The sequence below is a fragment of the Pseudorca crassidens genome, chromosome 10 (genome assembly GCF_039906515.1).
Source record: "Pseudorca crassidens isolate mPseCra1 chromosome 10, mPseCra1.hap1, whole genome shotgun sequence".
NCBI classification, from domain to species: Eukaryota; Metazoa; Chordata; class Mammalia; order Artiodactyla; family Delphinidae; genus Pseudorca; species Pseudorca crassidens.
This window is the reverse complement of record NC_090305.1, coordinates 67,694,111-67,720,147: the sequence shown is the minus strand read 5'-3', so window position 1 is coordinate 67,720,147 and position 26,037 is coordinate 67,694,111. Positions and strand designations below refer to the sequence as shown.

Here is a 26,037-nt window from a genome sequence, read left to right as displayed (position 1 = left end):
TTCAGTAGTTGTGGCACGTGGGCTCAGTCGTGGTGGCTCGCGGGCTTAGTTGCTCTGCAGGGATTGAACCCGTGTCCCCTGCATTGGCAGGCGGATTCTTAACCACTGCGCCACCAGGGAAGTCCCTCCAGTAGTTACATTTAAAAAGTAGTAAAAAAGAAACATGAAATTGTTTTAAAATATATTTTATTTAACCAAAGATATTCAAACCTGCAATCAATTTTGTAATGACCCAAATTGTAATCAATGATTATGAATGAGCTATTTTATATATATTTTTAAGTCTCGGAAATTCGGTGTGTATTCTACACTTATAAAGTATCTCAACTTGGAACAGCCACTTCACTTGTGGCTGGTGGCAGAGCAGCCCAGGAGAGGCCCCCCGGCTGCGTCCTCATCCCGCTAGGGTTCTTTCCAGCGCCCAGCTGGCCAGCGCCCCAGGTCCCGCCCCGCGCCCCTCCCAGGTTACGTCATAGAGCCACAGGCCCGGCCGCGTGTGCCCCGCCGCTCACATCCTCCCCGCTCCAGGCACCAAGTTCTAAAAGGAAGCGACGATCAATGCACAGAGCAGCGGAGTAGGCCGGTCTGTCCTCCCGCCGCTCTGGCGGCAGCAGGCGGGCGGGAGGCGGGCGTCTGAAGCCCCCATGCGTACCTCGCCCCCAACGGCCCTCCGCTTGGCCGCTACCCCGGCGGGGTCGAGGCGGCGGGGCCGGCGCCTATTGGTCCGCCGCTGTCGTCCGCCCGCCCCCTCACCGCGCTTATTGGCAGGAGACGCGGCGCCCGCGGAATAGGCGGTGGCGGCGTCCCTCCCTCGCGCCGGCCCTCAAGAGGGCGACGAGGAAGCGGCCTCTCCCTGCGTCCCGCCCCTCGGGCTCGCTCGCTGGCTCCCGGCTCCTCCCGGCTGCTCTCGGCCATCTCCCGGCTCCCTCCGGCTCCGGCTCAGGCTCCGGCGCAGCGGCGGCGGCGGGTAGGTGCAGCGGCAGGCGGGGCCCCGTCAGAGGGGTGGCCTCCCCACTGCCCCCGGGACTGCCCGAGCCTCGCCCCGCGGCCGCCCGGGACCCCACCAGGCCCTCCCGAAGCGGGGAAGGGCGGTGGCCGCCGGCTTCGGGACGCGGGGGCGGCCGGGCGGGGGGCCTGCGGGCGTGATATTGCAAGTCTTCGAGGCGTGATCCGGAGACTCGCCGGGCGGGGCGGGCTGAGAGGTCCAGCTGCTGGGGTCTGGAGCGGTGGGGCCGAGAGGCACGCCTTGGGCGAGGAATGGGGCTGAGCCTGGGGAGCGAGGGTCGGCTGCAGCCTGGGGCCCTGGGTGGGGCTCGGGGACATAGGAGAACTCAAAGGTTGTCCCGTGAGGTTTGGGGGGTCAGTTGAAGTGGGGCTGAGGCGAGCCTTAGAGAGGGTGCAGGGTCAGGCCCCGGTGGGGCTCGAGGACGTAGAACTCAAAGGTTGTCCCGTGAGGCTTTGGGGGGTCAGTTGAGGTGGGACTGAGGCGAGCCTTAGAGAGTGTGCAGGGTCAGGGGTTACGGGAGGGGCTGGAGGGTGGTCGGGAGAACGGGGCCCCAGGCAGGGCTCTTCCTGCGTGCGTGGCCCTAGCACTGTTTGGGGACTAAGCATGTTTCTGGCTGTGGGAGTGCGCAGGGGTCGCTTGCTGTAAAGGGTGGGGATGCGAGGATAGGACAGGCACCTCGGGGGCAGTTGGAAATGTTACCCAGAACAGAGATTGTGATTTAGCACATGGACCAGGTTCTCCGCTGGTATGTTGCTTGAGCTCTTCGGTGAAATTACCCTGTGGGGGGGTGGGGGTGGCGGGGGATGTTAGGGTTTTCCTTCCATCCAGGAATGGGTAAATTAAATGCATTTGCTGCTTTGGGGAGGAGACAGTGATTACGCTTAGGTCTGTGTTTAAGGACCCAGACCCAGAGTGAAACGTGCTTCTCGGGATGGTTAGTGTTACCCAGCTTTCTCCTGGGAACCCCCTTTTCTCCTCACCCTCCTCGGTCCAGTTACAGTATTGCTCCCCAGGGCCTCTCGATTCCCTCTCCCTGGCTCCCTAGGATTGCAGTGTTTCTTGCTCTGCGTGTGTGTGTGTCTCCCGCCCATTTTCCTGCTGCTGCGCTTTTGGCAACTGCCTCTGCTCTTTCCCAGGGATGGTTGTGGCATTGCATCAGGGGATATTTGTGCTTGTAATTTGCTCACTCAGCCCGGGAAGAGGGAGAATAGTATGCTGCAGAGATGGGGGTGGGGTGGGGTGGGGGTGCCGTCAGCTCGACTGGGCAGACAGAGAAATGGGTGTGGTGAGGGAATACAGCTGCTCTAGGCCTATAGGGTAACACTGTCCAGTCATCAGCTCAAAGAGATTCAAAGAGCGGCAGCAGCAGCTATTTTTATAAATCAGTTCTGAATCTAAGCTGAGCACATGGATTTAGAGTGAACAGTTGTCATGCTCTAACTATTATGGGCTGGGTGTTTGGTAGACAACACGAGAGTTGCTAAGCAAGAGACTCCATCTGTACAGTACAGGGGGTACTTTACTTGTAGCATTTTAACTGCGCTTCTCAACTCTCTTGCATGGGACATCTCTTGTCAAGGGATGTCTTTTAAATTGATGTGGTTTGATGGTCCATACCGCTGTTTTTTTTTTTTTTAAGAATTTATTTATTTATTTTTGGCTGTGTTGGGTCTTTGTTGCTGCGTACGGGCTTTCTCTAGTTGCAACAAGCGGGAACCACTCTTCGTGGCGGTGCGCAGCCTTCTCGTTGCAGTGGCTTCTCTTGTTGTGGAGCACGGGCTCTAGGTGTGCGGGCTTCAGTAGTTGTGGCTCGCGGGCTCTAGAGCGCAGGCTCAGTAGTTGTGGTGCATGGGCTTAGTTGCTCCCCAGCATGTGAGATCTTCCCAGACCAGGGCTCGAACCCGTGTCCCTGGCATTGGCAGGCGGATTCTTAACCACTGGGCCACCAGGGAAGTCCCATACTGCTGCTTTTTAAATGAAATGTTTTTACCTCAATTATACACTTCCTTTCAAATTTGCCTTAAATATAATAAAGCTATCACTTTTTGAGCACTTGCCATCTTCCAGGCACTAGTTGTTGGTGTTTATTTACAGATGAGGAAATTGAGACTGACAGGAATCAAGGTCACACAGATAAAGTGGCATCCACACCAATGTCCCTCTGACTCCCACAGTAGTTCAGAAACTGGACATTTCAGAAACTGGACATTTTTGGTTCACATGGGTGATTCAAGCACTTAAGAATTTATTCATGCAGAGTAATCTCACTGGAGACTGATAAGCCAAATATAAGTTTATTTACGTCAGGGACTTCCCTGGTGGTCCATGGGTAAGACTGTGCTCCCAATGCAGGGGGCCAGGTTCAATCCCTGGTTGGGGAACTAGATTCTGCATGCATGCATGCCACAACTAAGAGTCCACATGCCGCAATGAAGATCCTGCGTGCCGCAGTGAAGACCCAGTGCAGCCAAAATAAATAAATATTTAAAAATTAAAAAAATTATTTATGTCCAAAGTTTTAAGTGCCATATGCACATGGGAATTAATTATCCACTGGCCAGGGTACCTCCTTTGTTTCTGGGCAGCCAAATCAGTAATAAGGATGCAGTTGATTATAGAATTGAAACTAAGGGCACTGTATGTTCTTAGGGGATGTTTTAATCAAGTCACAGAAGCCTAGTGGGTCTGCCTTCTTTCTCCACTATGCAAACTCCTATTGGGTTGGCCAAAAAGTTTCTTTGGGTTTTTTTCTGTAACTTATGGAATATTTATGTTGGACAGTGCTGGGGAGATTCTCACACATTTCCCCACTGTCTCAGTTTTTTAAGTCAACTCTTCATATATTTGTCATACCAGCATATACTTACTTGAGTTAAAATTCCCAAATTTATAAATAAGTTTATATTACATATTAAAAAAGTCATTTTCCATTGTTTGCTGACAGTGAAGGAAACACCTGTCTTATGCCTAAGCTTTATTTTTTAGAGGGTATGAAAACTTTTATTAATTAATTGGCTTTCAGGGGAGAGTAGGACAAGTTTGTCATACTTTTTCAAAATGGCTTGAGAACAAGGAAAGATACTTGCTTGCAGTTTTAATTTTGGTTGTAGGGTGGGGGTGGGAATGAGTGTTCCCTTGTGTGGTTTGAACCTCCTACCTACATCAAGATAGGTTGCTTAGTTTTAGAGATATGGTTCCTATTGATCTTAGGGTCTTGTTCTTTCTCCTAATCTTGTTTCTGAATTTGGTGGTCCATCCTTTGGCTGCATAAACTTTTGCTGTTGATACTTCAAATTTTTGACATCGCTATTTTCCTCCTCCTCCTTCTCCTCCTCCTTTTTAAATATTAAGCATCAGTCGTTGATATGTAGGTTTTATTTTTCTTTAAAAAGCGAGAAAATCTGAGAGGAACATTTTGAAGTCATCTTGGTGTAGTTCATTTGACTTGCTCAGTGTGAAAAGGAAACCGAGTAGATATCAACTGATTTCACTTTGTCCTTCTAAATGGCACTCTTAGAACCAGGTTACTGTGGCCTTATTGCTAGGAGTGAGTATGCTGAGGATAGTTAGGGTCAAGAAAGGGGATAGAGCAAACATATATATGAGGGGTTTGTACACACTGTCTTCTTAGAGCATTGTAGGCTAATTTCTCAACGCAGACCTTAGGGGAATTACTTTGTATGTCATTAAAATTTTAAGCTTGAAAGTCAACCGAATGTACTTTTGTGATTCCTTACAGGTTGAAAAGTTAATCTTCTCATCGTAAAACCCATTAAAAATAAATAAATAAATAATTTTTGGCCTCATCTGGTGCTGTGCGTGGGCTTTCTCTAGTTGCAGAGGGCGGAGGCTACTCTTCGTTGCGGTGCGTCAGCCTCTCATTGCGGTGGCTTCTCTTGTTGCAGAGCATAGGCTCTAGGCATGCAGCCTTCAGTAGTTGTGGCATGTGGGCTTCAGTAGTTGTGGCTCGTGGGCTCTAGAGCATAGGCTCAGTAGTTGTGGTGCACGGACTTAGTTGCTCTGTGGCATGTGGGATCTTCCCGGACCGGGGCTCGAACCCATGTCTCCTGCATTGGCAGGCGGATTCTTTTTTTTTTTTTTTTTAATTTATTTTTTATTTTTGGCTGTGTTGGGTCTTGGTTGCTGTGCGCAGGCTTTCTCTAGTTGCAGCGAGCGGGGGCCACCCTTTCCTGCGGTGCGCGGGCCTCTCATTGCGGTGGCCTCTCTTGTTGCGGAACACTGGCTCTAGGCTCGCAGGCTCAGTAACCGTGACTTGCAGGCTCTAGAGCGCAGGCTCAGCAGTTGTGGTGCACGGGCTCAGTTGCTCCGCGGCATGTGGGATCTTCCCGGACCAGGGCTCGAACCCGTGTCCCCTGCATTGGCAGGCGGATTCTTAACCACTGTGCCATCAGGGAAGCCCGGCAGGTGGATTCTTAACCACTGCGCCACCAGGGAAGCCCCGTAAAATCCATTTTGTTAGTTTGCATTTAAGAATCGTTTGAAATGTATTTATAACCTTTCCTCACTCTCCCCAATTTTACAAGGTAAAATGCAATTTAAAAAAACCTTTTATTTTGAGATAATTTTAGATTACAGAAGAGTTGTAAAGATAGTACACAATTTCTGTATACTCTTCATTCAGCTTCCCTTAATGTTAACATCTTATATAATCATCATACATTTATCAAAATTAAGAAATCAACATTAGTTGTTTTTTTTTTTTTTTTGCTGTGCGCGGGCCTCTCACCGTTGTGGCCTCTCCCGTTGCGGAGCACAGGCTCCGGACGCGCAGGCTCAGTGGCCATGGCTCACGGGCCCAGCCGCTCCGCGGCATGTGGGATCTTCCCAGACCGGGGAACAAACCCGTGTTCCCTGCATCGGCAGGCGAACTCTCAACCACTGCGCCACCAGGGAAGCCCTTTTTTTTTTTTAAATGTATTTATTTATTTTTGGTTGCGTTGGGTGTCTTTGTTGCTGCGCGCAGGCTTTCTCTAGTTGCGGTGAGCAGGGGCTACTCTTTGTTGCGGTGCGCGGGCTTCTCATCGCGGTGGCCTCTCCTGTTGCGGAGCACGGGCTCTAGGCGCGCGGCCTTCAGTAGTTGTGGCACATGGACTCAGTAGTTGTGGCTTGTGGGCTCCAGAGCGCAGGCTCAGTAGTTGTGGCGCATGGGCCTAGTTGCTCCGCGGCATGTGGGATCTTCCCGGACCAGGGCTCGAACCCGTGTCCTCTGCGTTGGCAGGCAGATTCTTAACCACTGCGCCACCAGAGAAGCCCTAAGAAAGCAACATTAGTTTAACGTTATCAACTAACTTACAGACTTTCCTCTGATTTCCCCAGTTTTTCTACACTGATACTCTTTTTGTGTTACAGGATTCAATCCAGGATACCACATTGCACTTAAGATGTCATGGTTCCTTAGTTTCTCCCAACCAGTGACAGTTTCTTGGTTTCTCCTTGCTTTGATGCTTGACACTTTTGAAGAATAGTGGTCATTCGTAGAGTGTTCCTGAATTTGCATTTTCTGTTTTCTCTTGATTAGCCTGAGTGAGGTTAGGCATTTTAGGGAAGATTACCAGAGAGATAGTATGCCCTTCTTGTCCCATCATATTTCGTATCAGAGGATATCTGATATCAACACGACTTATTACTGACGTTAACTTTGGTAGCTTGATTGAAGGTCGTGTGGCTGCCAGCTTTCAATAAAGTGACTCTTTTTCCGTTTCCTTACTTCATTTGTTAAAAGCTAGAAATGAGTCACTGAGTAAAGCCACACTCCAGGGCAAGGGAATTTAAGCTCCACCTCCTGAAGGGATGAGTATCAAAGAATTTGTGAGCATAAGTTAAAACCACCCACAGTAATTAGTAAATATCTCTGTGTGAGGCTAAGCAAAGATCTGATTTTCTTTCTTAAAGTTTCATCCATTAATTTTAGCATTCGGCAGTGAAACTTGCCTGCAGCAGCAATTATTATTGTGTTATTCTAGTGGTGATTTTGTTTCCCTCATTCCTCCTACATTTATTATTTGGAATTCTTCTGTAAGGAAGATTTGTGCCTTTCCCCCATTTATTTATTTAATCATTTATATCAGTATGGATTCATGAACATTTTTCTCCCTTTGGATTGTAATCCAGTACTATATTTTGTTGCATAAATTCTTATAGCTTTGGCCATTTGCCACCTATGTTCTTTTGACATGAGCCCCCCCCCCCCCGCTTTTTTTTTGGATCACATTTTTACTTTCTGGTGCTGCAAGATGCTCTAGTCTCATCTTTTTTTTTTTTTTTTTGGCTGTACGCGGGCCTCTCACTGTTGTGGCCTCTCCCGTTGTGGAGCACAGGCTCCGGACGCACAGGCTCAGCAGCCATGGCTCACGGGCCCAGCCGCTCTGCGGCATGTGGGATCTTCCCGGGCCAGGGCACGAACCCGCGTCCCCTGCATCAGCAGGCGGACTCTCAACCACTGCGCCACCAGGGAAGCCCCAGTCTCATCTTTATTTCCCCAGCCCTGGCCCTAGAACCAACCATTTCTTGAAGGAGCTCTGGTTTCTTTTATTGCAGAAAAATATTTAGGAACCAAGGTCTGGTTTCTAAATGAACTGGGTGTACTCATTGCTACTGGGATATCACTGCTTCTTGGCACTCTTAGGGAACAGAGCTGGGAAATATATGTATGTATACTGACCCAGGTATACACATACCTGTTTTGTTTTGTTTTGGACACGCGTCGCAGCTTGCAGGATCTTAGTTCCCCCGACCAGGGATTGAACCTGCGCCCTCAACAGTGAAAGGGCACTTTCACTGGACCACCAGGGAATTCCCTACACAGATCTGTTTCTGTATCTATCTGTATATAAATATAATCATGGATTCATACTGGTCTCTTCTGACTCTAATCCAGCACCACAGAGTTCATTCTAGCATTCACCTCCTTGCTTATTTGTAATTTCTTTCTCTGTCAGTGAGAAACTTGGTTCTTATTATTTATAATAGATTTACTTAATAGTTCAACCGTAGTGTATGTGTAAAGTAGGAAACTGCAAGGTTTTTTTTTAGTATTTCTTTTTTTTAATTTAAATTTTATTTTATAGTGGAGTGTAACTGATTTACAATATTATGTTAGTTTCAGGTGGAAAATGCAGTTTTAATTGTCACATAAGGTAAATTCTAAAGTATTTTGCAGTTAACTAATTTAAATTATATTCCTGTAATATTGGTATTTTAAATTACTATTTTTCAGTTCCAGTGGAGAGGTGAAGTCATTTGCCCCTGGCCAAACAGGAAGTGAGTGACTGTAGCTGGAATTGGTGACCTATTCTCACTCCCAACGAAAAGCTTAATCTCAAGCAAAGCAGTCTCTTCATATCAAGTATCTTGACCAACAGGTCAACCTTTATCCCTTCTTGGTGGGATTGTTCCTTTTAATTAAAGAAATTCCTGGGTTTTAGGTTTTTTTTAAAACTTTGGCAATGTTGAGAGCAAAAATAATTACTTTCCTGGACTTCTTCCTACTTGTAGAATCATAGACTTGGTAGAGATCTTAGAGATAATCTAGTGCAGTTTTTCACACAGTATAAGTGATTCATCCAGTCCTCTCTTTTAGGAAATATTCCCCTAGACAGGGACTTCACAGCTGGTGGCTATCAATTCCAGGTTTGCAAATTTGTCATTTTAGAAAGACTTCCTTGATAATTATCTCAGAGCTGCCTCCCTGCAGTTTTTATTCACTGGTTCTAATTTTGCTGTCTACAATTATTCCTTGTAGCTCCAATCTCCACTTTACAGCTATTTAGTTACAGTTATTTTGTCCCACTTAAATTTTTTATTTTCCAGACTAAACAGTTTTTTCCTTCTAGCCACCTCTTCTGAAATGTGCTTTCTAAACTTTTTACTGTGTGGGCATCATCCTCTGGACATGCTACAGTTTGTCAGTTTGTCACGTATGTTCTGATCCAGATACTACTGTATTAGGCCCTGAAAGTAAAGTGATTAAGGAATTTAAAATGATCCCTGCCCTTGGGGAGCTTAGTTTCCATCAATGTTGCTTTAGAATAAATTAGGTTCTTTTTTCTTTCAATATCCACTTTTCAGTGTTAGTTTTTACTTGTCTGGTAGTAAGGTCACCTGTAGGTCTTTTTTTCTCTAGAACTGCTATTAACCCAAGTCTTTGTCCTCAGTTGGTTGTTTGTTTGGTTTTTTAAAATTAATTAATTAATTTATTTTTGGCTGTGTTGGGTCTTCGTTGCTGCACGTGGGCTTTGTCTAGTTGTGGTGAGGGGGGGCTACTTGTTGCGGTGTGCAGACTTCTTGTTGCGGTGGCTTCTCTTGTTGCCGAGCACGGGCTCTAGGCGTGTGGGCTTCAGTAGTTGTGGCACGCGGGCTCAGTAGTTGTGGCTTGCGGGCTCTAGAGCGCAGGCTCAGTAGTTGTGGCGCATGGGCTTAGTTGCTCCGCGGCATGTGGGATCTTCTGGCCCAGGGCTCAAACCCGTGTTCCCTGCACTGGCAGGTGGATTCTTAACCACTGCGCCACCAGGGAAGCCCCTGGTTAGTTTTTTGAATCTATGTGTTGGACTTTTTTACACTCCTGTATTCCTTCTGTAACTCCTGATTTCTGTCCATTGTTCCAAAGGGGAATCCTGATTCTGTTATCCTTTGCCTTTGTTATCCTTTCTATGTCTATAACTTTGATTTGTTCTTTCTTTATTTTTCCTTGAATAGATTAAGAAAATATTCACCTAGAGAATGCCAAGATCAGATCCTAGTAGTAGGTAATTAGAAATAAAACTTCATGCTTTATTTTCTCCTTACTTCTGACTTTATTACTCTATTTTTTTTAATTAAAAAATTATTTACTTATTTGGTTGCACCGGGTCTTAGTTGTGGCAGGCAGTCTCCTTAGTTGTGGCATGTGGGCTCCTTAGTTGTGGCATGTGGGCTCCTTAGTTGTGGCAGGTGGGCTTCTCAGTTGTGGTCCATGGGCTCCTTAGTTGTGTCATGCAAACTCTTAGTTGCGGCATGCATGTGGGATCTAGTTCCCTGACCAGGGATCGAGCCTGGGCCTCCGATATTGGAGTCTTAGCCATTGGACCACCAGGGAAGTCCCCTGTTCTTTTGCTATTGTTTTGTCTACCTTTCATTACCAGACATGAAGAAATTTTTTTTTTTTGGCCATGCTGCCTGGCACGTGGAATCTTAGTTCCCTGACCAGGGATTGAACCCAAACCCCCTTTAGTGGGATCTCAGAGTCTTAACCACTGGATCGCCAGGGAACTCCCAAGAAATTCTTTTAAAAAAAAGCATCCTTGGGGGAATTCCCTGGTGGTCCAGTGGTTAAGACTCCACGCTGTCACTGCGGAGGGCCCTGGTTCAATATCTGGTCGGGGAACTCAGATCCTGTAAGCTGCACAGTATGGTCAAAAAAAAAAAAATTATGATAGATTTTTTTTTTTTATCAAATTCATTTATTTTATTTATTATTTTTGGCTGCTTTGGGTCTTTGTTGTTGCGTGCGGGCTTTCTCTAGTTGTGATGAGCGGGGGCTACTCTTCCTTGTGGTGTGTGGGCTTCTCATTGCAGTGGCTTCTCTTGTGGAGCACAGGCTCTAGGCACGTGGGCTTCAGTAGTTGTGGCTCACGGGCTTCAGTAGTTGTAGCTCGCGGGCTTTAGAGCGCAGGCTCAGTAGTTGTGGCGCATGGGCTTAGTTGCTCCGCGGCATGTGGGATCTTCCCGGACTAAGGCTCGAGCCCATGTCCCCTGCATTGGCAGGCAGATTCTTAACCACTGCGCCACCAGGGAAGCCCTAGATTTTTTTTTTTTTTTTTTGCGGTACGCGGCCCTCTCACTGTTGTGGCCTCTCCCGTTGTGGAGTACAGGCTCCGGACGCGCAGGCTCAGCAGCCATGGCTCACGGGCCCAGCCGCTCCGCGGCATGCGGGATCTTCCCGGACCAGGGCACAAACCCATGTCCCCTGCATCGGCAGGCAGACTCTCAACCACTGCGCCACCAGGGAAGCCCCTAGATTCTTAAATATATATTTAATTACTGAGTCAGGCAGTGTGTAAATTTAAGGCTTTTGATACATTTTGCAAAATTGCTTTCTGGAAAATTGTACATTCTTACCAATGCCCATTTCATCATACCCTTGGTAGCACTGAGAATTATCATTAAGAAAATTTTATCATTAAAAAAATTATACATTAAAAATTGCTAATTTAATAGGTTAAATAGGAAAAAATCTCACTGTTTTAATCACATCTGTCTTTTTTTTAAACGGTGACAGAAAAAGTATTGCATACTAATATACCTAATAATCAAGGGTAAGATTGGATCACTAAGAATGAGTTTCTCTGCAATAGCTGGTTGCCTAGTACTCAATCACTGTCTATTTTAGCGTGATTCTTTGGGTTGGGTATAATTTAAAGTGAATGTCAGCAGGCTACCCAGACAGCTGTTCTTTAGCAAACTAAAATCGGGGTAACATTAATAACGGAGACAAAAGAAATGTTTGAAGGGTATTCTGAACAATTTTATATGCATACTGTAGCTGAGGCTTGCTGAAATGCCTCAGGGGCAAACAAGCCAGTTCATCAGTCAGGAATAGGGGTGCCTTTCAACTAGTCTATCTCACAAGGTTGTTGTGAGAATTAAGAGATATGTGAATGGGAAAGTACCCTTTAAAATGCTAGTGAGATATTGCCTAGTGGTCCATGACAAAGTATAGTCTTGGTGGATATGGAATTGGTGGTGTATTGGTGTTTTCAATGGAAATTGCATTGTCTCTAAGTTTCGTTTTTATCATATATATAGTAAATTGGCTGTGAAACATGAAATTCATGGACTCATGAAACCACTTTGAGGCCCAGAATAATTGTCTTCTTTGAGGTCACATGCCACATTTGTAGCTGAGTCAGGACTTGAAGTTTAATCTCTAGCATTCTTTTTACTATGTTCAGCTTAATACTACAGGTACTTCTGTTATCTTCTTTGTGCATAGCACTGTGATAAGTGCTGCAGGTGATTTTTTCATTTTAATTTTATTTCTTTGTTTTTTTGTTTTGTTTTGTTTGATTGTTTTTGGCTTGAGGGCTCTTAGTTCCTGGCCAGGGATTGAACCCCCGAACCCCCGGGCCACAGCAGTGAAAGCACCGAGTCCTAACCACTGGACTGCCAGGGAATTTCCTTTTTTTTTTTTTTTTGCTATGTTGTTAAACATTTTTTTCCCACAATTTTTAAAGCTTATAGTCCATTTATAGTTACTATAAGATATTGGCTGTATTCCCTGTGTTGTACAATATATCCTTGTAGCTTATTTTTATCTATCTATTTATTTATTTATTTATGGCTGCGTTAGGTCTTCGTTGCGTGTGTGGGCTTCTCATTGCGGTGGCTTCTCCTGTTGCGGAGCACCGGCTCTAGGTGCATGGGCTTCAGTAGTTGTGGCACATGGGCTCAGTAGTTGTGGCTCACGGGCTCTAGAGCACAGGCTCAGCGGTTGTGGCGCACAGGCTTAGTTGCTCTGCAGCATGTGGGATCTTCCCAGACCAGGGCTTGAACCCGGATTTCCTGCACTGGCAGGCGGATTCTTAACCACTGTGCCACCAGGGAAGTCCCGTAACTTATTTCATATGTAATAGTTTGTACCACTTAATCCACTACCCCATCTTGCCCCTCCCCCCTTCCCTCTCCACACTGGTAACCACTAGTTTGTTCTCTATATCTGTGAGTCTGCTTTTTTGTTATATTCACTAGTCTGTTGTATTTTTTGGATTCCACATATAAGTGATATCATACAGTTAAATATACTATTCTTTAAAACAGTTCTTCAAATGCTTCTTTCTTGGCCTTGAGGTGGTAATGAAGAGATGGTATTTTTCAGGCAATCAGAAGCATAAAGATTATAGATTCTTAGGATTAAAAGTATAAGGACCCTTAGAGAGGAGTGTAATACACCATACCTTAGGTATTGTGTTCGGTTTTAAGAACCACATTTTCAGAGACATGGATGATCTAGAGCCTATCCAGAAGAAAACAGTCTGGCTTGTGATGAAAGTAGACATCAAATGATTTGAGGTACTATTTAAGGAGTTAGAGCTATTTCCTTTGGAGAAGAAATAGGTGGGGGCAGCTATTTTCAAATATATCAAGATCTGGCAAGTGGAAGAGGTATTAGATTTAGTATTTTGTTGCTTTGGCAGAACAGAACCATCAAGTCAAGTTAAGGAGAAAAGTGGAATGGAACTTCCTTAGAAGATAGTGAGTTTCCTTTGACTACTAATGTTAGAGCAGAGCCTGGGTCGTGGTCTAGAGATACTGAGAAGGTGGTTAGCTTGAATCACCTTCAAGGTCTTTGTAAGTGGTTTTTAATATTATTGAGTACAGATCCCTTTGAGAATCTAACACCTTCTATGTATGCATATGTCTGTTTTGCTCTCACCCTTGAAAAGTACTTTTTCTGGGTATAGAATTGTATGTTTGCTTATATTTTCTTTCATATTGGATTTGTCATTCCATTATCTTTTGGCTTACACTGTTACTGTTGGGAAGTTACTCTTGGTGTTCGTTTCTGTCAAGTATTCTGTGGCAATCCTAGTAGTTGATTACCTAAAACTATGTACAATTTGAGGGTACTTGGCGTATCCAGATTATGAGAACCTTGGGTGCCAGTGCACATAAGGGATATTCTGTGGCAATAATTTCTCAGGAATTTTTTGTTCTTTTGCCACTACTGCAGGCTTCTTTGTGTCCCCTGGGGTTGTGGAAAATTGGGTCTTGGTTTAAATCTGGTTCACCTTGAGAGGTAAAGTGGGATGTCTCTTTATAAGACTTAACCTTGGGAGGGCCCTGATTTCTGTCTCCCTTGCTCTGCTTGGCCCTTGAACTGAAGCTCTAGATTAGGGCTTCTCAGATTTTATTGTGTATATATAGAGGATATGGTTATAATGGAGATTCTGATTCTGAGGAACCAAATTCACCTATTGAAGAATATCTTGGTTGCTTCCAAGTTTTGACGATTATGAATAAAGCTGCTCTAAACACTAACGGGCAGGTTTCTGCATGGACGTAAGTTTTCAACTCATTTGGGTAAATACCAGAGACCATGATTGCTGAATTGGATGGTAAGACTATGTTTTGTAAGAAGCTGCCAAATTGTCTTCCAAAGTGGCTGTACCATTTAATATTCCCATTAGCAATGAATGAAAGTTCCTGTTGCTCCACATCCTAGTCGGCATTTGATGATGTCAGTGTTTTGGATTTTGGCCTTTCTAATAGATATTTGGTGCTATCTTGTTTTAATTTGCAGTTCCGTAATGACATGATGTTGAGCATCTTTTCATACTCTTATTTGTCATTATGTTTCTTCTCTTGTGAGGTGTCTGTTCAGGTCTTTTGCCCATTTAAAAAAATCTATTTGTTCAAAAAATTTTTATAGGGCTTCCCTAGTGGCGCAGTGGTTGAGAGTCCACCTGCCGATGCAGGGGATGCGGGTTTGTGCCCCGGTCCGGGAAGATCCCACATGCCGCGGAGAGGCTGGGCCCGTGAGCCATGGCCGCTGAGCCTGCGCGTCCGGAGCCTGTGCTGCGCAACGGGAGAGGCCACAACAGTGAGAGGCCTGCATACCGTAAAAAAAAAAAAAAAAAAAAAAAAAATTATAAATTTATTTATTTATATATTTATTTTTGGCTGCATTGGGTCTTTGTTGCTGCACGTGGGCTTTCTCTAGTTGCGGCGAGCGGGGGCTACTCTTTGTTGCAGTGCACAGGCTTCTCATTGAGGCAGCTTCTCTTTTGTGGAGCACGGGCTTTAGGTGCCTGGGCTTCAGTAGTTGTGGCACATGGGCTTCAGTAGTTGTGGCTCACGGGCTCTAGAGCGCAGGCTCAGTAGTTGTGGCGCACTGGCTGGTTGCTCTGTGGCATGTGGGATCTTCCTGGAGCAGGTATCGAACCTGTGTCCCCTGCATTGGCAGGTGGATTATTTATTTATTTTTGCGGTACGCGGGCCTCTCACTGCTGTGGCCTCTCCCGCGGCGGAGCACAGGCTCCAGACGCGCAGGCTTAGCGGCCATGGCTCACACGCCCAGCCGCTCCGCGGCATGTGGGATCTTCCCGGACCGGGGCACAAACCCGTGTCCCCTGCATCGGCAGGCAGACTCTCAACCACTGCGCAACCAGGGAAGCCCGGCAGGTGGATTCTTAACCTCTGCACCACCAGGGAAGCCCTGTTCATTTTTCATTGTTGAGTTTTAAGAGTTTTTTGTATATTTTGGGTACCAGTCCTTTATCAGATTTGTGTTTTGCAAATATTTTCTCCCAGTATGTAGCTTATCTTTTCATTTTCTTAACAGCAAATTTTGCAAATCAGAAGTTTTAATTTTATTTATTTTTAAAATTTCTTTGGCTGTGCTGCACGGCTTGTGGGATCTTAGTTCCCCAACCAGGGATTGAACCTGGGCCCGCGGCAGGAAAGCGCAAAGTCCTAACTACTGGACCTCCAGGGGATTCCCTAATCTTCCTTAGTTTTGATGGGTTCTCTAGGACATTGTTCTGTTGCAGTTTCTGCAGCATTCAGGAGCATAACTGTTAAGACTTTTTAGTAGGCAAGAAAGGTCAGCATAATGACTTGCCTTGTGTTACATAACATTCCAAAGGAAATGGATTAGTAATGTTATGAATGCCTGAGTTTGTACTAGTTGGGATGTGACCCAGGTACCTTTTGGTGATGGAACTGTTTATTGTTTACTGCAGAGTTCTGCTGTAAACTGACACTTCCTGAACCTGTGTATATTAAAAACTATATGATTGGGGGAAAAAAGAAAAAAAGCTGTATGATTGGGATTTTAAAGACCAGAGGTTTGAGAGAGATATTCAAGAGTAGTTTAATTCTGAAATAATTAAGGCTTCATATGTCCGTAGATTTAGTGGACCATAAAGAATCAAAGTAAGGATGGTTGGCCATTATTCTAAAGTTGATATCCTGGGTAGTTTTTATCATTATCAACTTAGTTTATGTAGTTTTGGCTGTAACCCTGTACTTTTACTTGCATTATTCAGTGATGAAGTCTGTTAATTGGCTGTTAACTCTACTTTCACTTTCATTACTAATCATGAAGGTTGCTGATGCTGCACCTTTATTTTCAGATCAGGTGTCCATGCAGGGGAACTTATGTCAGAAAAGATGGCTGTTTTATTGGTTTTAAGTGAAGTGACAACACAGGTCCCTGTATACATTTTTTTCCTTTCATTAATGAATTGATTGGGTCTTTCTGGTAGAATAAGAGACTGTCTTGTTATTGAATGATGGTTTTGTCAGGTGAAAGGAGATGGTCACCAATTGTGACAGTTAATCTTAAAGACATGCTGTTCAAGATAAATCCCATTTAGCCAGACCCAGTTAAAATCAGACATACTGACGAAGAGTTAGGCGAGTAGAATAAGATTTTTGGCCTAAGGACATTTGAAGGTGGGTGGGTATACATAGTATTTATGTGTGCTTCTTGGTTTCTAAAGAATCTCTGCTATATGGTAATTTCAAATTTCATATGTGGTACTCTTTTTTTCAATTTACGTTTATATTTTATTTTTATTGAAGTATAGTTGATTTACAGTGTTATGTTAGTCTCTAGTGTATAGCAAAGTGATTTAGTTATATATATATATTCATTTTCATGTTCTTTTCCATTATGGTTTAAACAGGATATTGAATATAGTTCCCCTGTGCTACACAGTAGGATCTTGTTGTTGATCTGTTTTATATATAGTTCTTTGTATCTGCTAATCCCAAACTCCTAATTGTTCTCTCCCCTACCCCCTTTCCCCTTTGGTAACCATAAGTTTGTTTTCTATCTCTGTGAGTCTGTTTCTGTTTCGTAAATAAGTTCATTTGTATCATATATTATTTTTAAAGTTTATTTATTTTTGGCTGTGTTGGATCTTCATTGCTGCACGCGGGCTTTCTCTAGTTGTGACGAGCGGGGGCTACTCTTCCTTGCGGTGCGCAGGCTTCTCATTGCGGTGGCTTCTCATGTTTCAGAGCATGGGCTCTAGGTGTGCGGGCTTCAGTAGTTGCAGCACGCAGGCTCAGTAGTTGTGGCTTGCGGGCTCTATAGCGCAGGCTCAGTAGTTGTGACGCATGGACTTAGTTGCTCCGCGGCATGTGGGATCTTCCTGGACCAGGGTTCGAACCCGTCTCCCCTGCATTGGCAGGCAGATTCTTAACCACTGCACCACCAGGGAAGCCCTGCATCATATTTTAGATTCCACATATAAATGATATCATATGGTATTTGTCTTTCTGACTTATTTCACTTAGTATGATAATCTCTAGGTCCATCCATGTTGCTGCAAATAACATTATTTCATTCTTTTTCTTATGGCTGAGTAATATTCCATTGTATATATGTACCGCATCTACTTTATCCATTCATCTGTCGATGGACGTTTAGGTTGCTTCCATGTCTTGGCTGTTTTGTTTTTTTTTTTTTAATTTGGCTGCTCCAGGTCTTAGTAGTGGCAGCGGGCTTCTTAGTTGCAGCATGTGTATGGGATCTAGTTCCCCGACCAAGGATCGAACCCAGGCCCCCTGCATTGGGAGCATGGCGTGTTACCCACTGGACCACCAGGGAAGTCCTTTGGCTATTGTAAATAGTGTTGCTATGAGCATTGGGGTGGACATACATGGTACTTTTAAGCCCTGCAAGCTTTCTTTCTCTTTCTTCTTCTTTGTTTTTATTTTCCCTAACAAGCCAGCAATAAATTGACTAAAATGATGAGGTAGTATCTTTCTAGCTCATTGTAGTCTAAGTTTGAGTCACTGTTCTCTTTGTGGAAAAGTTCCAGGATACTTTATTTTCTTGAAAGAGACTTTTTTTTTTGGCACTTGTTTTAAGGTTGTTTTGTTTAAAGCCAATGAAATGGAACTGTTAGGTTTCTTAAGCATCTTATTTTTGAAATGTTGCTTATATTATTCAATCTAATTCAATAAGTGTTTCTTTTCTTTTTTTTTCTTTCCTTTTTTTCTTTGGCCGTGCCATGCAGTTTGTGGGATCTCAGTTCCATGACCAGGGATTGAACCTAGGCCACGGTGGTGAAGGCTGAGAATCCTAATCCACTAGGTCACCAGGGAACTCCCCAATAAGTGTTTCTTGAGTGTCTGATATGTTCTAGGTTCAGTTTAGGTGCTATGGCTATAAGACTATGTAAGTCCTGCCTTAAGAAGCCCAAATATTTAGTATATTTGTCAGTTTTTTTAAAAAATTAATTTTTATTGGAGTATAGTTACTTTACAATGTTGTATTAGTTTGTACTGTACAGCAAAATGAATCAGCTATACATATACATATATCCTTTCTTTTTTGGATTTCCTTCCCATTTAGGTCACTGCAGAGCACTGAGTAGAGTTCCCTGTGCTATACGGTAGGATCTCATTAGTTATCTACTTTATACATAGTATCAATAGTAGTTTTTTATATAATTTTTAAATTCTGTTTTTTAATTAAACTTTTAACTTGGAGGTAATTGTAGTTACATATGCAGTTGTAAGAAAACAATACAGAGAGATCCCTTGTACCCTTTGTCCAGTTTCCCTGCTGTAGTAGTATTTTGCAAAACCATATAACAACCAGGGTATTGACATAGAAACAGTTAACAGTAAATGGTACAGCTCCTCTGGAAAACAGTTTGGCAGTTTGCCTGAGAGTGTAATTGCTGGGTCATATGGTAGTTGCATGTTTAGTTTTTAGAGAAACGCCATTTACATTGATATAATATGGTGGTATTACAGGCTCTGCAAGTGGTCTTCACTGACACTGCGGTGCCTTTGCCGACTGCAGGGGTGAAGTCCTGGCTTCCCTCCTTGGCCTCTTACTCCACCCTGGAGAGGGTGTTGGGTGCCTCATTCCAGCCTGGTGAGGGTTTGGCCTTTACTGTATGGGTGGTGTTGGACCCACTGTGTTTTCTGTGGTGTTTGGCTGGAGTAAAATGTTTATTGTCTAAAAGTTTTCTGTCTTGCTAAGCTGCGCCTTTCCTGGTCCTTTGGCTAAAGTGAGCAGGCTTTCGTTGGAGTTTTTCTTGTCTGTACTCTTAGGTGTTTCTAGGTTGCCAGGCTCGTCATTTCCAATATTGAGATCTATAAGGCAAAAAGGAAACCCAGGGAACTCGCCCCTTTTGTTTCTTAGGTTCCCAAGGTCCCTTGCCATTCTAACTTATTCTCTCCACCTTTCAGAGTCTTAATGTTTTTTTATGTATGTATAATGTCCAGCGTTTTTAGTTGTACCTAGTGGAAGGAAGAGGAAAAAGTAGATCTCTGTTTTCATAAAAGCAGAAAAGTTTTTAAAATGATATTTATTTTTCTGTTTATGAGAATATATATTTAGTGTACAAAATTTAGAACATACAAAAATTATAAAAGAATAACAATATTTTGACATATATTCTTTCAGCTGTTTTCTGTGAATATGCATGCATATTTTTCTTGCTAAAATAGGAATTGTTTATACTATTTAAGAACTTCCCACTTAACTATTATAAGCATCATTCCTTGTCAGTAAATACTTATGTATAATGCCATTTTTTGTGGTATTAATTAAGTTGTAATGTAATCATATTCAGGAGGTGATCCGTATGTATTACTCTGCTAGGTTAAGTACCTGAGAGAGAGTTCCTGTACAAATAAAGGATGTACTGTTTCACATGAATCTCACTGTTTAGACATTGCTTTTTTACAAAAGGGAGTCTGAAGTAAACCAGATTTAGCCATTAGTTTCAGAAACTATGGGTGTATGGGTAGGTATTTAGATTTTAAAGTTTAAAAGTATCCATATGTCTTTATAAATGCTATTTTGATTAAAATTCTTGTTCATATTTTCCATTATGTCATAAGAGGGGTCATTATACTTTTCAGGAGAAAATCAGAGATAATAATGGCTTTCTTGTTTTTTCTTGGAGGAAATAGGAGATACCAGCAGTGTTTGTTTCAGTGAACCCTAGCATTATTTTTCTGCTGGAGTTTGCAAAACATAAGCCAGAATGATTTAAATCATTTTCCATAGTGCAACTTTTTCTAATTGCTGTGCAGTATAATTCCAGATGTTTGGATTTATTGGGAAGTTTAAATTTCATAGATTGGAATTTTTAGTATTAGATGTCCAGGTTCATGTAGCAGATCTAATTAAAAATTATTACTCTTTCATTTTCTTCCACTTTGTATAATCTTTTTCTTAGTATCATGTGAATAGTTGCACTGTATGTCAAACTGAAACTAATAATTATAAAATCACTTTACAAATGAGCATAGATGTAGAAGTATGTAATTATATAGAGTTGTTTTAGTTTCTATTTCTTGAAATATGAAGGTGCATATGTCATAATTTGTTTAGCAAGCAATCTTTCAACGTAACATGGAGTCATTAATTAGACATGAAATTGAGATGTTATTGATCATATTTTTAAAACTTAATAATCATATTTATTTACTTTTTCCTTTCCGAAAGGGATAAGTAATGCTATGAAAAAAAATTTAAATTTAGAAAAAGGAAAAAAAGTTACCAAGTTACTAGTTTTCATATTCTTTTACAAGCAGTTTACCATTGAGAAGTGCTCAGCAAGCTGTTTCCTCTTTGCCAGTCTCTGCAGCTTGTGGTTTGGGATGTTCATCACTATCTGGTAGTGAACCCCAAATGTCCCACACCAGCTTCATTGGGATCACCTGGAGGGTCTTCTAAAATAGTTTTGGCTTTCTGCCTTTTATTCTCATTTATTAGATCTGAGGTGGAGTCTAGAATCTGAATTTTTAAAAATAGCTTTATTGAGATATAATTCACATACCTTACAATTCAGCCATTGAAAGTGTACATTTCAGTGGTTTTTAGTATTTTCAGAGTTGTGTATTTATCACCACAATCGATTTTAGAAGGTTTTGTTAGACCGTACAAAACCCCTGCCCCTCTTAGCCATTACCCCCTTAATTCCTCTATCTACCCCCCAACCCCTGGGCCCCAGCCCTGGGCAACCACTAATCTACTTTCTATCTCTATAGATACGCCTATTCTAGATGTTCCATATAAATAGAATCATACAACATGTAGTCTTTTGTGACTGGCCTCTTTCATTTAGCATAATGTTTTTAAGGTTCGTCTGTATTATAGCATGTATCAGTACTTCATTCCTTTTTATGGACACATAATATTGTATGAATATACTGCATTTTGTTTATACATTCATAAGTTGATGGACATTAGGGTTGTTTGTACTTTTTGGCTGTTATGAATTATGCTACTGTGAACATTTGAGTACACGCTTTTGTGTGGACATTTGTTTTAATTTTTCTTGGGTATGTGCTTAGGGGTGGAATTGCTGGATCAAATGGTAACTCTAGGTGTAACCTTCTGGGGAGCTGCTATATTGGTTTTCCAAAGTGTCTGTACCATTTTTCAGTCCCTTTAACAACATATGAGGCTTCATGTTTCTCCATATTCTCGTCAACACTTAATCTGTCTTTTGGTTATATCTATCCTAGAGGGTGTGAAGTTGCAGAATCTGAATTTAAAAACAAAAGTTTCTCAAATGATTTTGGTGATCTATAGAATAGTAGTTCTCAGTGGGGGTTGGGGTAGAGATGTGGTTTTGCACTCTAGGGGACATTTGACAATGTCTGGAGATGTTTTTCATTGTCACAACTGGGAGGGTACTTTTGGCATCTAGTGGGTAGAGGCCAGGGATGCTGCTATGCACAGGATAACACCCCACTACAAAGAATGATCTGGTACAAAATGTGAATAGGACAGGGGTTGAGAAACTCTGGTCCAGAAGAGAATTAAACAATTACAGATCAAATTTTTAGCCCACACATTGGCAGTAGGACATTATTTTCCATGCAAGATCTATATATCAAATCTAGAAAAGGGAACCTTAGGGACCTAAGAGCCTCAGTCTAGTTTAGTATAATATGTGCTCACTGAGAGCAGTGGGTCCTAGCCCAGAGCCTGATTTGGTACGTATTTGTTGAATGAAAAGATATGTAGTGGTAGTTTGAACTAAAATGATTCTTAGTTATTTTATGATGAATATCTAGATTGGTAGCCTCCAGGTAGCTATATTGATTGTGTTTCCTCTCTTGAATTCCTCTACCCTACCAAAATCAATGATTGCATAAAAGAGTGTACATAGGGTCTGATTTTATAGTTTGTTTCAAAGAAAATATTTTAATGGAAGTCATTTAAAAAGTCTCAACAGCCCTATAAATGAAATTAGAGACTGGCTGTGGTAGGGCTTACTGGCAGAGGATATGTGTGTGTATTTTGAAATCTTGTGCTTTCCAGAGGTGGTGCTATTTAATGAGACTAAACTTGAATCCAATATCTGTTTGTCTTCTCTCCCCTTATGTCTCCATTTTTTTTCTCCATGTTTGTCAGTTTTTGTCCTGTATTATGTTTGGTGATATGAAGGATTAAAGAAAGGTAATCCCTCTCTTAAATGTATTATATTATTATTATTTTTTAAATTATTAATTAATTAATTTATTGTCTGCATTGGGTCTTCATTGCTGTGCGTGGGCTTTCTCTAGTTGCAGTGAGTGGGGGCTTCTCTTGTTCCGGTGCACGGGTTCTACGTGCATGGGCTTCAGCAGTTGTGGCTCGTGGGCTCTAGAGCGCAGGCTCAGTAGTTGTGCACGGGCTTAGTGGCTCTGTGGCATGTGGGATCTTCCCAGACCAGGGCTCAAACCCCTGTCTCCTGCATTGGCAGGCGTATTCTTAACCACTGTGCCACCAGGCAAGCCCCTTAAATGTATATTTTTGAGAAAGATCAGACATGTAATATAATATTTTTGAGAAAAATCAGACATGTATTTTGTGGATATTATAACAACTTTTTTTCTTGTAGAGAAAATACAGTAATTAACTGAAGTGAATTTTGCAGTTAAACTCTTTTTTTTTTTTTTTTGCCGTACGCAGGCCTCTCACTGTTGTGGCCTCTCCCATTGCAGGGCACAGGCTCCGGACGCGCAGATTCAGCGGCCATGGCTCACGGGCCCAGCCGCACTGTGGCATGTCGGATCTTCCTGGACCGGGGCACGAACCTGCGTCCCCTGCATCGGCAGGCGGACTCTCAACCACTGCACCACCAGGGAAGCCCTAAACTCTTTTTAAAGTCTTCACAAATGTGAAGTTTTCCGAATTTAAAAAAAATTTTCTACAATGTGGCAGATGTTGAGTGTTTTTTAAAAAATTTATAATAGGGCTTCCCTGGTTGCGCAGTGGTTGAGACTCCGCCTGCCGATGCAGGGGACACGGGTTCACGCCCCGGTCCGGGAAGATCCCACATGCCGTGGAGTGGCTGGGCCCGTGAGCCATGGCCGCTGAGCCTGCGCGTCCAGAGCCTGTGCCCCGCAACGGGAGAGGCCACAACAGTGAGAGGCCCGCGTACGGGAAAAAAAAAAAAAAAAAAAAGTTTATAATAAATTAAGACAAACAATACTAAGAAAATTTAGTACAGAAGTATTAAATGAAAACTGAAACTTTCTTCCTGGCAAGTGAAAATTGGTTTCTCATTGTTTAGTTTGTATTTTTTGTAATGTGAGAGAGTCTGAATATCTTTTCATAAATTTATTAATCATTTGAATTTCTGTGAAGAGTTTGTATCCTGGGCTTATATTTCTATTGGGTTGTTGATATTTTTCTTATTTATTTGTGAGAGCTCTTAGTATATTATAAAAATTAGCCCTTTATGTATTATTTGTAATACAAATATTTTTCTCCTTGTGTGTTGTTTGCCTTTTGACTTGTTAGTTTTTAAAATGAGATTTCAATATTTTACTTTGATTTCTGGGCTTTTGAACTTTAGTAATAAAGTATTTCCTCCATATACACAAAGGTTATAAGTTCTGGAGAGCCTTCTTGATAGGGAAGTTTGCATGAGAAATTTAGTGAGAAATTTAGTAAGATTGTAATAATTATCTTCTTTATATAGATGAGAAAACTGAGGTATCAAGAGATCACCAAACAGTAAATGGTGGTCACTTTATGCTTTTAGCCACTGTGTAATGCTTTTCAGTGGAACTTGAAAGTAAATCCATGAAAAAGTGAATCCATAAAGGCCCTTATTTTATTTTTTAACTTTTTATTTGTAAATATTTTGAACTCACAGGAGGTTGAAAATAGTAGTCTTCACCCAGCTTCCCCCAACAGTGACATCTTAAATAGCTGTAGTATAATATCAAAACCAGGAAACTGACATTGATTGGTACATTACTGTTAACTACACTGCAGACATTTTTCAGTTTTCCCTAATTTTTTTAACCTGCATTTGTGTGTGTGTGTGTGTGTGTGTAGTTTTTGTGAACCCCTTTCTTCAACCTGTCTTGGTCCTCTGGCAACCACTAATTTGTTCTCTCTCTGTCATTTTGAGAACGACATCAAATTGGAATCATACAGTATGTGATCTTTGGAGATTAGCTTTTTTTGCTAAGCATGATGCCCTTGTGGCCCATTGTATGTATCAATAATTTGTTCCTTTTTATAGCTAAGTAATAGTTGGTATGGATGTCATGTGTTTAGCTTTACACTGTTGACAGTTATTTGGGTTGGCTCATGTTTTGTTGTGAATAAAGCTGCTACGCACATTTGTGTATAGGTTTTTGAGTGAACACACTTTTTCTTTTCTTTGGAATAAATACCCAAGAGTGTGATTGCTGGGTTGCATGGTAAGGGTATGTTTGATTTTTGAAGAAACTGTCCAACTGTTTTCTGGATTGGCAGTTCCATTACATTCCAACCAGCAGTGTAGGAGAGGTCCAATTTTTCTGCATCTTCACTGGCATTTGGTACAGTCAGTATTTTTATTTTAGCTCCTTTAATAGATGTGCCTTTATTTTTTATAGTTTCTTCAAAAAAAAAGCAGACAGCTCATAATAAAACAACTTAAAATACCTTAAATTCATAATTTTTTATTTTCAGTTAAGTTTGTACTTTCTGTATTTGCATTTAAAATTTCAATGTTTTATTGCATGTGTGCATACTAAGATTATTTTCTGTATGGTCTTACATTTAATTACTTTTAAAATTTATTTCTTTGTAAATTAATTAATTAATTAATTTTCTGGCTGCATTGGGTCTTCGTCACGTGCGGGCTTTCTCTAGTTGCGGCAAGTGGGGGCTACTCTTCTTTGCGGTGCATGGGCTTCTCATTGCGGTGGCTTCTCTTGTTGTGGAGCATGGGCTCTAGGCGCGTGGGCTTCAGTAGTTGTGGTGCATGGGCTCTAGAGTAGAGGCTCAGTAGTTGTGGCGCACAGGCTTAGTTGCTCTGCAGCATGTGGAATCTTCCCAGACCAGGGCTCGAACCCGTGTCCCCTGCATTGGCAGGCAGATTGTTTTTTTTGTTTTTTTTTTTTGCGGTATGCGGGCCTCTCACTGTTATGGCCTCTCCCGTTGCGGAGCACAGGCTCCAGACGCGCAGCCTCAGTGGCCATGGCTCACGGGCCCAGCTGCTCCGCGGCATGTGGGATCTTCCCGGACCGGGGCACGAACCCGCGTCCCCTGCATCGGCAGGCGAACTCTTAACCACTGCGCCACCAGGGAAGCCCAGCAGGCGGATTCTTAACCATTGTGCCACCATGGAAATCCCCCTAAAATTTGTTGTTTCTTTACTACTACGTTCTATCCTGGATCAAATTGATAGGGAGATGCAGTGACCTGGATTCTTGAGATGGATAAAGCATAAGTTAAACCCATTACTGAGCAAATCCACATGTATTCTGGGATAATTTCTCAACTTTCCCCACTTCATATATTTATTTATTTATTTATTATTATTTTTTGGGCGCTGCATCAGGTCTTAGTTGCGGCATGTGGGATCTTCGTTGAGGCATGCAGGATATTTCGTTGTGACAGGTGGGTTTCTCTCTAGTTGTGGCGTGCAGGTTTTCTCTTCTCTAGTCATGGTGCGCAGGCTTGGGCGCGTGGGCTCTGTAGTTATGGCGAGTGGGTTCCAGAGCACGTGAGCTCTGTGGTTTGTGGCACGCAGGGTCTCTAGTTGAGGCACACAGGC

General features: G+C 42.7%; 1 protein-coding gene across 2 annotated transcripts in view; it reads left to right on the top strand.

The window, feature by feature from the left end:
- The first annotated feature begins 668 nt into the window (after window positions 1-668).
- MAP4 (microtubule associated protein 4) overlaps window positions 669-26,037 on the top strand; it is a 169,951-nt gene continuing 144,582 nt past the window's right edge. The window contains exons 1-2 of one of the 2 annotated variants that reach the window (XM_067754197.1): window positions 669-967; window positions 18,372-18,411. The gene's annotated coding sequence lies outside the window, so the exon portion shown is untranslated. The remainder of the gene's footprint in view (window positions 968-18,371; window positions 18,412-26,037) is intronic. The other variant, XM_067754204.1, reaches the window with a different exon arrangement.